Source organism: Stenella coeruleoalba (assembly GCF_951394435.1).
Source record: "Stenella coeruleoalba genome assembly, chromosome: 1".
Taxonomy (NCBI): Eukaryota; Metazoa; Chordata; class Mammalia; order Artiodactyla; family Delphinidae; genus Stenella; species Stenella coeruleoalba.
The window spans coordinates 42299139-42309069 of NC_137169.1; the positions used below are offsets into that span (position 1 = coordinate 42299139).

General features: G+C 44.6%; 1 pseudogene across 1 annotated transcript; it reads left to right on the plus strand.

Moving 5' to 3' along the window:
- The first annotated feature begins 7207 nt into the window (after nucleotides 1–7207).
- On the plus strand, nucleotides 7208–9708 carry LOC307184690 (serine/threonine-protein phosphatase 1 regulatory subunit 10-like; annotated as a pseudogene). The gene has a single exon. The product of its transcript is annotated as a serine/threonine-protein phosphatase 1 regulatory subunit 10-like (transcript).
- Nucleotides 9709–9931: the final 223 nt, after the last annotated feature.

A 9931-nucleotide genomic window follows, 5' to 3' on the forward strand; every position in this document is an offset into this window, starting at 1 on the left:
TATTAACTTCTGAAGTCTTTAAAAGTATCGTTTCAAAGCTGTTAGACATGGATTCACATCCTGGGTCAACCACCTATTAATAATGTGATCTTCAGCAAGTGACAAAACCTCAGTTTCTATATGTATAAAAAGAAGAAAAACATCATTTATCTGACTGAGGATTCAGTGATACTTTTCCTTCAGAGATCTCCCTGGGTCTGTAGAAAAGCCTAAAACACTTGGCCAGGCACACAAGTCCCTCCATCATCTGGCCCTCTTCTATCTTTCCAGCTTCATCTACCCCATTCTCCCTTGTACTTGCTACTTCAACAATTCTGAAATGCTTTCAGTTTCCTAAGCTGTCCAGGTTTTTGCATTTTTGTACATGCTGTTCATTCTGCCTGAAACGTCCCTCCTTTCACTTCTACTTACCCAGTTCTTCTTCATCCTTCAAAACTCATTAAAATATTTATTGAATACCTAATAATATATGTTCTATGTCCCGCTGGTCATTCAACAGCTGTCCAAATGTCATCTGGTGTAGCTCACCTGCCTTCAACTGCATGGGAACTGAAAATCAGAGCTATTAAGAGCCTTATGGTTCACCTAACCTAGCCCAACACTGCCCAAGTTGAAGAAGTAGTTCTAGAGAGAAGAGACTGACCCAAGGTCATGGAGATCTCAGTTATCTACTGTTGTGTAACAAAGTACCCCAAAGTTCAGCAGCTTAGATCAACAACCATTATATTATTTCTCACAATTTTATGAGTCAGGAATCTAGTCAAGGCTAGGCTAGTTGCTTCTTCTGCTCCACATGGAGTCAAATGAAATCTCTCCATGGTATTCGTTTGGCTTCACCCAACGTCTTGAGCCTTGGCTTCATTTGGCCCCCTCTCTCCTTCCAGAGTGTCTCAGTGTGATATCTCCAGCAGAGTATATGGTATCTCAGGGCTCAAAGAGAAAATGTTCCCAGGAGACAGGAAGTGGAAGTTACCAGTCTCTTAAGACCTGGGCTTGGAAACTAGTACAGTGTCACCTCTGCAGTATTCTATTGGTCAAAACAATCATAGAGCCCATCCAGACTCCAGAGGAGGAGACATTGTCAATGGGAGAAGGATCCAACAATTTACAGCCATCTTTAATCTGTCACCATCTGCCCTCTGGCCACAAATTGTTTACATTCTTCCCACAGCAAAATACATTCACTTCCTCAAAGGACCTACCCCTCCAAACTCAACCTATTACGGTGTTACGCTCAGGATCAAGGTCCATGATCTCATCATCTGAATAAGTTCCAGATGTGGATGAGTTTCCTCAGATGTAGTTCCTAGGGTATAGTTTCTTGAGCACTGTTCCTTTCCATTGAAAATCTCTGAACAAAAGAGAAAAGTTATCTTCCCCATATATACCCAACTACAATGGTGAGACAGGCATAAGGTAACTGCTGTAGACACTCTTGTTCAAAAGAGGGTGGGGTGGTGATGGTGGGTAGAAGGAATGGAAGCACAGAGGAGTCACTGGTGCTTAGAAATTCTGAAATCTAGCCAAACACATGATGCCAGTGCTTTAATTAAGGCCTAGTTCTGCTCCCTGGGAATGAGTCTCTGTGACTTTTGGTTCTGCCCTCTGAGTCACCATTCTTTTCCCATAAGAAATAGCCCATTTTTATAGTTCAGTAGTTTTCTCAGCCTGCTCTCTGCCCATAGTAGACTGGGAGTCCAAAGACCTCTTTTCATTTCGTACTGTCTCTGTGAGCTTCAGGCCAAGCTAACGTAATTCTTTTAAAATTGGGGGGGGGGGTTTCCTGTGTATCAAATTATGCTCTACACCATTATCCAAAAAAACACACCCACAAATCTTTCAGGTAGCCTTTCTTGACCTTGGGCCCCCTGTGAACCTGTTGTGGAAAAACACCCTTAACACTCTTAGAAATCCTGTTGTTTAACATAGAGGGTCCATGAGGCACAGCATTAAGTTCCGCAGAAAGAATTTTTTTCCACTAGGAATAATTTTGAAAGCATCTATGAGACACTGCCTTAAATCTTTCTGATCTACACTGCTGGTGGAATGTAAACTGGTACAGCCATATGGAAAACAGTATTGAGCTTCCTCAAAAAATTAAGGATATAACTATGATATGATCCAGCTATTCTACTACTGGGTATTTATCCAAAGAATACGAAAACACTAATTAGAAAAGATACACGTACCCCTATGTTCATTACAGCATTATGTATGATAGCTAAGATATGGAAACAACCTAAGTGCCCATCAACAGAAGAATGGATAAAGAAGATGTAGTATACATACACACACATACACACACACACACACACACACACACACACACACACACACACACCAGTGGAATACTACTTAGTCATAAAAAAGATGAAATCTTGCCATTTGCCACAACATGCATGGACGTTGAGGGTATTAGGCTAAGTGAAATAAGTCAGAGAGAAAGACAAACAACTTATGATTTCATTCATATGTGGAATATTTTTAAAAAGTAAAATAAAAACAAGCACATAGATACAGAGAACAAAGTAGTGGTTTCCAGAGGGGAAGAGGTATGGGGGGAGGGTAAAATGAGTAAAGGGGATCAACTGTATGTGGTGAATTGAAACTAAACTTTTGGTGGTAAGTATGCTGTAGTGTATATACAAGTCTAAATATAATGTTATACTCATGACTGTTATCAACCAATGTTACCTCAATTAAAAAAATCTTTCTGAGGTCTTAACAAAGGATTTTACAGTTGCATCCTCGACTTGTCTTTACCCTGTGATCTCATTTTGCTAGCAACACCTTAGAGCTGATCTTTACTATAAGGCCATTTTTTTCCATTGAGATTCTTGTGCTGTCTGGAAATACTATCCTAGGTCCTCTTTTAGTTTACCTCTCTCTTCTCATATTTCATTATAAATAGCTAGAAAAAGCCAGCTGACACTTTGGACTTTCTGCCTGGAAACTCGCCAAACAGATCCTCAAACTCATTAGGTACCTTTCTATTTTCCGTGTTACCACAAGTAACCTTGCTGCCAAACCTTTGTCTAGCTTCCAGTAACAATTCCTTTACTGTTTTGAAAGTGATCACCAACACCTCCTCCAAGTCTTTCTAGCTTTCACTGACAGACGCCTCAAGGCCCTTCAAGTCCCCACACATTGCCCGGTCTCAAAGCCAATGTCACATGTTTGGGGGTTTGGGTTATAGAAGTGCCCAATTCCCAGTTATCAACTTGTGTTGTGGTTATCAGTTGTTGCCTAACAAACCACCCCCAAACTTAGTAGCTTTAAAAAAAAAATCATTATATGTCTCGATTTTGTGTGTCAATATTTGAGGTAAGCCTCGAATGACCAGCTCTTCAGCTCCACATGAAGTGAACTGGGGTCAGTTGATATTCAGCTGGCAGTTGGGCTGGTCTGAAGGATCCAAGATAGCTTCACTCACATGACTGAGACATTGGCAAGGACAACTGCAAGGCTAGATTCAGCCTTCTCTTGAAGGCCTTCTCTTTGTCCCTCTCTTGAAGGCTGGGCTCAGTCAGGCCCTTCTCTTCTGCATGTAGTCTCAAAGCCTGTTCATGAAGTGTGTCCAGAAGGGATGTCAAACATCTTACGTGACACCCAAGGGATCCAAGAGGCAGTGTTCCAAGAGATAGGAAATGGAAGCTTCCAGTTTTTTAAGTCCTGGGCTTGGAAACTGGCAATGTCATTTCTGTCATATTTTATTTATTAGCTAAAGCAGTTACAGACTCTGCTCAGATTCAAGGGGAAAGTATATGGACATCATCTCTTAATAGAAGGGGCATCAAAGAATTTGTGGCCATATTTAATCTGCCACATAAAGAAAGTTAGCAGTAAAACAAAGAGTTGAACCCAGATCTTCTGCCTTCAGATGCATGCATGGGTCATAGCACTCATTCATTCTTTCATTCATTCATGATGCAAGAAACATTTCTGAAATGCCGCTGTCTGTTAGGTACCATGTTAGATGCTGAGCAGGATATAAACATTATCTTCTATTCTAGGATAGCCCACAGTCTAATGAGGTTAGTAGATGTGTTCACAGATAATGCTAGATACTAATAGAAAGTTACGCCAAATGCTGGGGGAACACCGAAGATGGAGGGAATATCTACAATGGGAAAGAGGGAATATCGGGAAGGCTTGCTAGAGAAATGACCTTAGAGCTGAGATTTAAAAGCTGAAGAGAATTTGCTGAGAAGAGAAGACAGTGAAAGACTTTCTAGGCATGGGCCAAGAAGAGGCGGGGTGAGAGAGCATGGTATGTTTGGGAAACATTGAGGAGTTCACATGACTGATGTGGAGAATGTGAGGGGTACAAGCCTGAAATTATTTTAATGTTTTTTTCCTGAGGTAGTCAGAGAGGTATAGGGAGAAGGTGATTGGAGACTTCATTTCAACCTAATGCTTTTCCTATTGATTCTAAGAGTTGTGACTCCAAAGCTTTTCCTTCTTTGTTTCTATTTGCAACCCTCCCACCCTGTTTCTTCATTAAATCATGGCAATAGGCTCAGAGGAAGATAAGGTCATTTAATGTTCTATATTTACATCCAGCATATAAACTTCGGTTTTCCAACATGTGTGCAAGTCTGGGTAACAGACTGTGTGTCATAAATATTCATCCTGTCTTTTCATATGGTTATTTGAAGGCTAAACATTAAGCCTGACATTAGTCCTTAGTGGAGTGGAGATTGATGTGGTTCAACAAAGAGGTATTTTACTCGGCAACAGACTCCAACATGCTAAGTCAAAGACCCATTTCAATACCTGTCCCCTGCAATGCCTGTGTGAAAATTAGAAAAATGTACATCCTCTGGGCAGATACAGGCTCACACCAGGTTTCAGTGGCTTGGAGAGTAGAGCAGGGTCTGAATATCAGCTGCCACTTGTTTCCTGCCTCTGGCACCTTTGTGACATGTACAGAATGTGTGACTCTATGTTCTGGCTTTGGCTAGTTACTGGTGTTCTATTGTTAAATGCAGAATAGAGCCTGTGGAAACAGACCAGAGAAGCTAGTTTCTGTCCCCTGCTCCCCACATCCTTTAATTATATTCTGTGACTTACTGTTCAAACAGTAAGCAAATCATTCTCCTTCTTTGTCTTTATTATCCTCTCTCTGAAAGCTCCAGGGACCGTTCCTTCCTACCTGGAATATAGAGCCCAATTTGTCAGGAATAAGTTTGGTAAGCATAATATTCTATCCATACTTTCATCTGCCTCAGGAAAATGACTTTTTAAAAAAGCTGTTTGTTTTCAGTGTACAGACTATTTTGAAACACTAATACCAGGAATAAAGAGAAAGAGGGGGAGAAAACATTGCCGACAATCCTGTCTCCTATCGTATAAACTATTTTCATTTCTCCACTTAACCTTGGTGACCATTGTCTCCAAGTTCCTAAATTCCAAACTCTGTCAATGTGTGTCATTTTTTATTGTTTTAATGGAAGAATACATTTCATTTTATTTTCTGCACTTTTTACTAAATAGTATGTCCCCCCAAAATTTCATGTTTCCTTCATGCATATACCCAACAAATATTTACTTAGTTCTTATAATTTGCCAGGTTCTATTTTAGATGACAAGGATTCAGTAATGAATATGCCAAAGCTCTTACCCTGAGGACTTAATGCCAGTGAGAGACACATACAACAAACAATGCAAATGTCGAGTGCTGTAAAGTAAATTAAACCAAGGCAATGGAACAGAAGTAATGTAGAGAGTGACCATTTTAGAAAATAACTCTTGGAGTAAATATACAATTACTTAATATTTCCCTATGATCAAACATTTAGATCATTGTTTTTGAGATTATCTGCCAGTGAAATATATATATATATAATATATATATTATATATATATTTATTTATTTATATTCTTGGCTGCGTTGGGTCTTCATTGCTGCTCAGGCTTTCTCTAGCTGTGGTGAGCAGGGATTACTCTTTGTTGCAGTGCACGGGCTTCTCATTGCAGTGGCTTCTCTTGTAGAGCACCGGCTCTAGGTGTGCCGGCTTCAGAAGTTGTGGCATGAGGGCTCAGTAGTTGTGGCTCACGGGCTCTAGGAGTGCAGGCTCAGTAGTTGTGGCACACGGGCTTAGTTGCTCCGCGGCATGTGGGATCTTCCCGGGCCAGGGCTCGAACCCGTGTCCCCTGCATTGGGAGGTGGATTCTTATCCACTGCACCACCAGGGAAGCCCTATGTATTTATTTTTTATTTAAAATTTTCCTTTAGAATGAAACTCCAGAAGAGGACTACTGGCAGTTTTAGCTCCTGGTTTTACTGTAAAGATTGTAATCACCACAATTCATGCTTCAGAGGACAAAATGTTAGCAAGAGAGGATTCTGGGAAGACGGCAAAGTAGAAAGCACCAGGATGCTATCTCCTCACCTAGACAACGACTTCACTAGCAGAATCTGCCTCATGTAACTGTTTGGAATTCCAGAGTCTATTGAAGGCTTGCTTACAACTTCCAGGGGAAGACTTGCTTCTGATCACCAAGGTGCAGACAAAGAGGCAGGCCGTTGTTGCTGCACATCCCACCCTGTTGCAAGCTCCTACCCATGTAGCTAAATTCCCGGGGATTTAAAGGGCTGGCACCCCTATTTCCACCCCCCCTCATTTTTCTCTTTTCCTTCTGATGGAATTGAAGGGAGAAATAGAAGGCTCGATTCTGGGGTTCTTTTAGAGGTTTGAATTTTCTCAGAGAAAGACAGGACGGCCATGAGGAAAAAAGAAACAAACTGCAGCAACATCGAAGACCTTGAAAGGAACCTGAGGGTGTCAGAGGAGGGAAAACAGTAGCCACAAGCCCAAGCACTTGTATCTTCTGCCTCTTGCCACCTACCTTGCCCACCCCACCAGCCCACTCTGCCTGGGACTTGAAATCTGTGGCTGAAGGACCATCACCACGTAGCTTCAAAAATAATTAACAACCCTCCCTTCCCAAACACACCCAAATTCACTCATCCAGCATTTACTTTTTTGAATCCACTCAGAACTTTTTTTCTACAACCCCCCTCCCTAAATGGAGTTGGTGGCGGTGGGGGGATGAATACTGAGCTGGCCTTAGTTTTTTTTAAAGAGAATTTTCGATCCAATGAGGCCCCCCAAATAATTGAGTTTTGGGTTCTGGTTGGTTGTTTTATTTTTTTCCCCCAAATTTTAACCACCTCCACCCCAAGTCCGATAAAACCTTGATCATGGGTTCAGGTCCCATAGACCCCAAAGGGCCTCCTTAAGCTTAAGGAAGCTGGATAGCTTCCTTAACTGAGATGGGGAAGTCACAAGTGTGGATGGGATTTCGAAGATCTTCAGTATGATAAAGGAAGCACGAAAGACAGTAAGTCGATGTATTTACTTGAACACTCTCCTGCAGACCTGTTCAACTAGAAATATTGGTCAAGTTTACTGATGTTGGTAGTTACAAGTTTCTTAACAATTGGCTGACGTATTCAAAGACAACAAGCAACATTCTCCTCTAGCAGCAAATTCTGCTGGCGCTGCAGCATCTACCACTCACTGTTGACCATCTCAAGCAGCACAGCACAGCCAAACTGGTGAAGCAACTGAGCAAGTCAAGTAAGGATGAAGAGCTCTGGAAATTGGCCTCAGTCCTTATCAGCGACTGAACGACTGTCATCCACTCCCAGAGCAGTACCCAGCCTGCTGAGAAAGATAAGAAGAAATGGAAAGAAGAGGGAAAGAGTTGAACCACCCCTCCTGAGTGACCTTTGACTGAGGTAGAGGCTGAGACTCAGACTGAGGAGGCCCCAGAGGAGAAGAGGGAGAAGCCCAGGTCTCTCTGAACCGTGGTGCCCAGTCTCGTCACATTCCTTTCCACTAGGCTAGAGCTGGAGACCCCGTCTTCGGTGCCTGTAAAGAAGAATGCCAGTGCAGTGGTGGTTTCTGATAAGTACAACCTTAAACCCATCTCCCTCAAGTGTCAGAGTTCCACAGCTGCCCCAGGAGATGCTGCACCCCCCGCAGAGAAGAAATACAAGCCACTCAACACGACACCCAATGCCACCAAAGAGATCAAAGTGAAGATCATCCCACCATAGCCTATGGAGGGCCTGGGCTTTTTGGATGCACTAAATTCAGCACCTGTTCCAGGCAACAAAATTAAGAAGAAGAAGGTGCTGTCACCCACAGCTGCCAAGTCAAGCCCATTTGAATGGAAAACGAGCACAGAACCAAGCACAGCAAACCTTCTTCCCCAGAGCCAGCACCTCCTTCTGCGGCTATGGACACAACGTCCAGGGACCCCAGTCCCCACTGTTGAAGTCCCAGAACTCATGGATACCGCCTCTTTGGAACCAGGAGCTTGGGATGCAAAGCCAGTGGAGATCCTAGCCAGCTGACCCGGAAGGGCAGGAAGAGGAAAACTGTGACGTGACCTGAGGAGGGCAAACAGAGAGTATTTCTATTTTGAACTGAATGAAACTGAACGAGTAAATGTGAATAAGATCAAGGATTTTGGTGAGTCAGCTAAGTGAGAGATACTGTCAGGCCGACATGCATTTGAGGTAGCCCGGCGTCTGAGCCACGACAGCATGGAGGAGAATGTGCCCTGGGTGTGCCCCCAGCTCCTGGTGCTGCTCTCGCCTCTCATCACCCCTGGAAGCAGTAGCCAGGATCAGTACATCCAGGCTGAGCAGGAGAAGGGGATCCTTCAGGAGCTCTTCCTGAGCAAGGAAAGTCCTCACAATCCTGATCCTGAGCCCTATTCATCCCCCTAGATGAGGAATGTTCCATGGATAAAGCCCCATATGTTGAGACCCTGGAGCCTATTAGGTTGGTTGGGCTGTGGTTCACCCGATGGGGTAAGTGTTTCCAAGTTGCCTTCTGTTTTGGACGATCTTATGGAAAACATGGGTGCCAGGAAGAGCCCCCTGCGTTCTGGAAGAGGAGGCATCGATGTGCAAGAGATCCTCCCTCCATTGTGGGTAGCCCTAACAGTCATCCCGCAGAGGAGCTGCTGAAACAAACAGACTATCCAGACAAGGTCAAGCAGATGCCAGTGCCACACAGACTCTTAGGCCCTGATCTGATAGCCAATGGTTTTCTACCGGGAGGCCCCGGGAGCCCCCAAGGGCATACAGCACTTCCCCCCTGGACCTAGGGGACCAATGCCAGGTCCCCATGTAGGCCCTGGGTGCCCTGGTGGGCCAGTGGTCCACGTCTCCTGGGTCCCCCACCCCCTCCCTGGGGGCAGTGCAATCCCTTCTAGAATGACCCAGTTTTCCCCATTCAGGGTGGCCTGACGCTGGGGGTATCAGGACCAGGTCCTGGACCATCCCATAGAGGCCGTGGTGGCCAAGGAGGAAATGAACCTCTTCCTCCTCTTCCATTCTGAGGGACCAGAGGAGGTTGCTCTGGAGGAGGACCCCCAAATGGACAAGGGGGCCCTGGTGGGGGCATGGTTGGAGGCGGTGGGCATGGTCTCCATGAAGGCCCTGGTGGAGGAATGGGTGCTTGTGATGGACATCAGCCCCATGAAGGCCCTGGTTATGGGGGCCCCATGGCCACCGGCCTCATTATGTCCCTGGTCACTGAGGCCATGACCATCGAAGGCCACCCCCTCGTAAGTACCGTGGCTATGATGGCTCTGGCCATGGAGAAGGGGGTCACCAAGGGCCTGATGGAGGCCACAGCCATGGAGGAGACATGTCAAACTGCCTTGTTTGTTGACATATCATGATGTTCTCATAGCAACTGATGCTATGAGAACAACTGTGCCTTCTACCACCCGAGTGTCAATGGCCTCTCCTGCCCTAGGGAATCACCTGCCTGCCCCATCCACACACACCCCTATGTACTGTAGCCTTGCTCCTTTCACACTTTTATGGCTTCTGTGAGGCCCATTTTCCCCTTTCTCCAGCTGATGAGCTGGCCCCCTCACGGCCTACCTGCCTGAGTTCCTG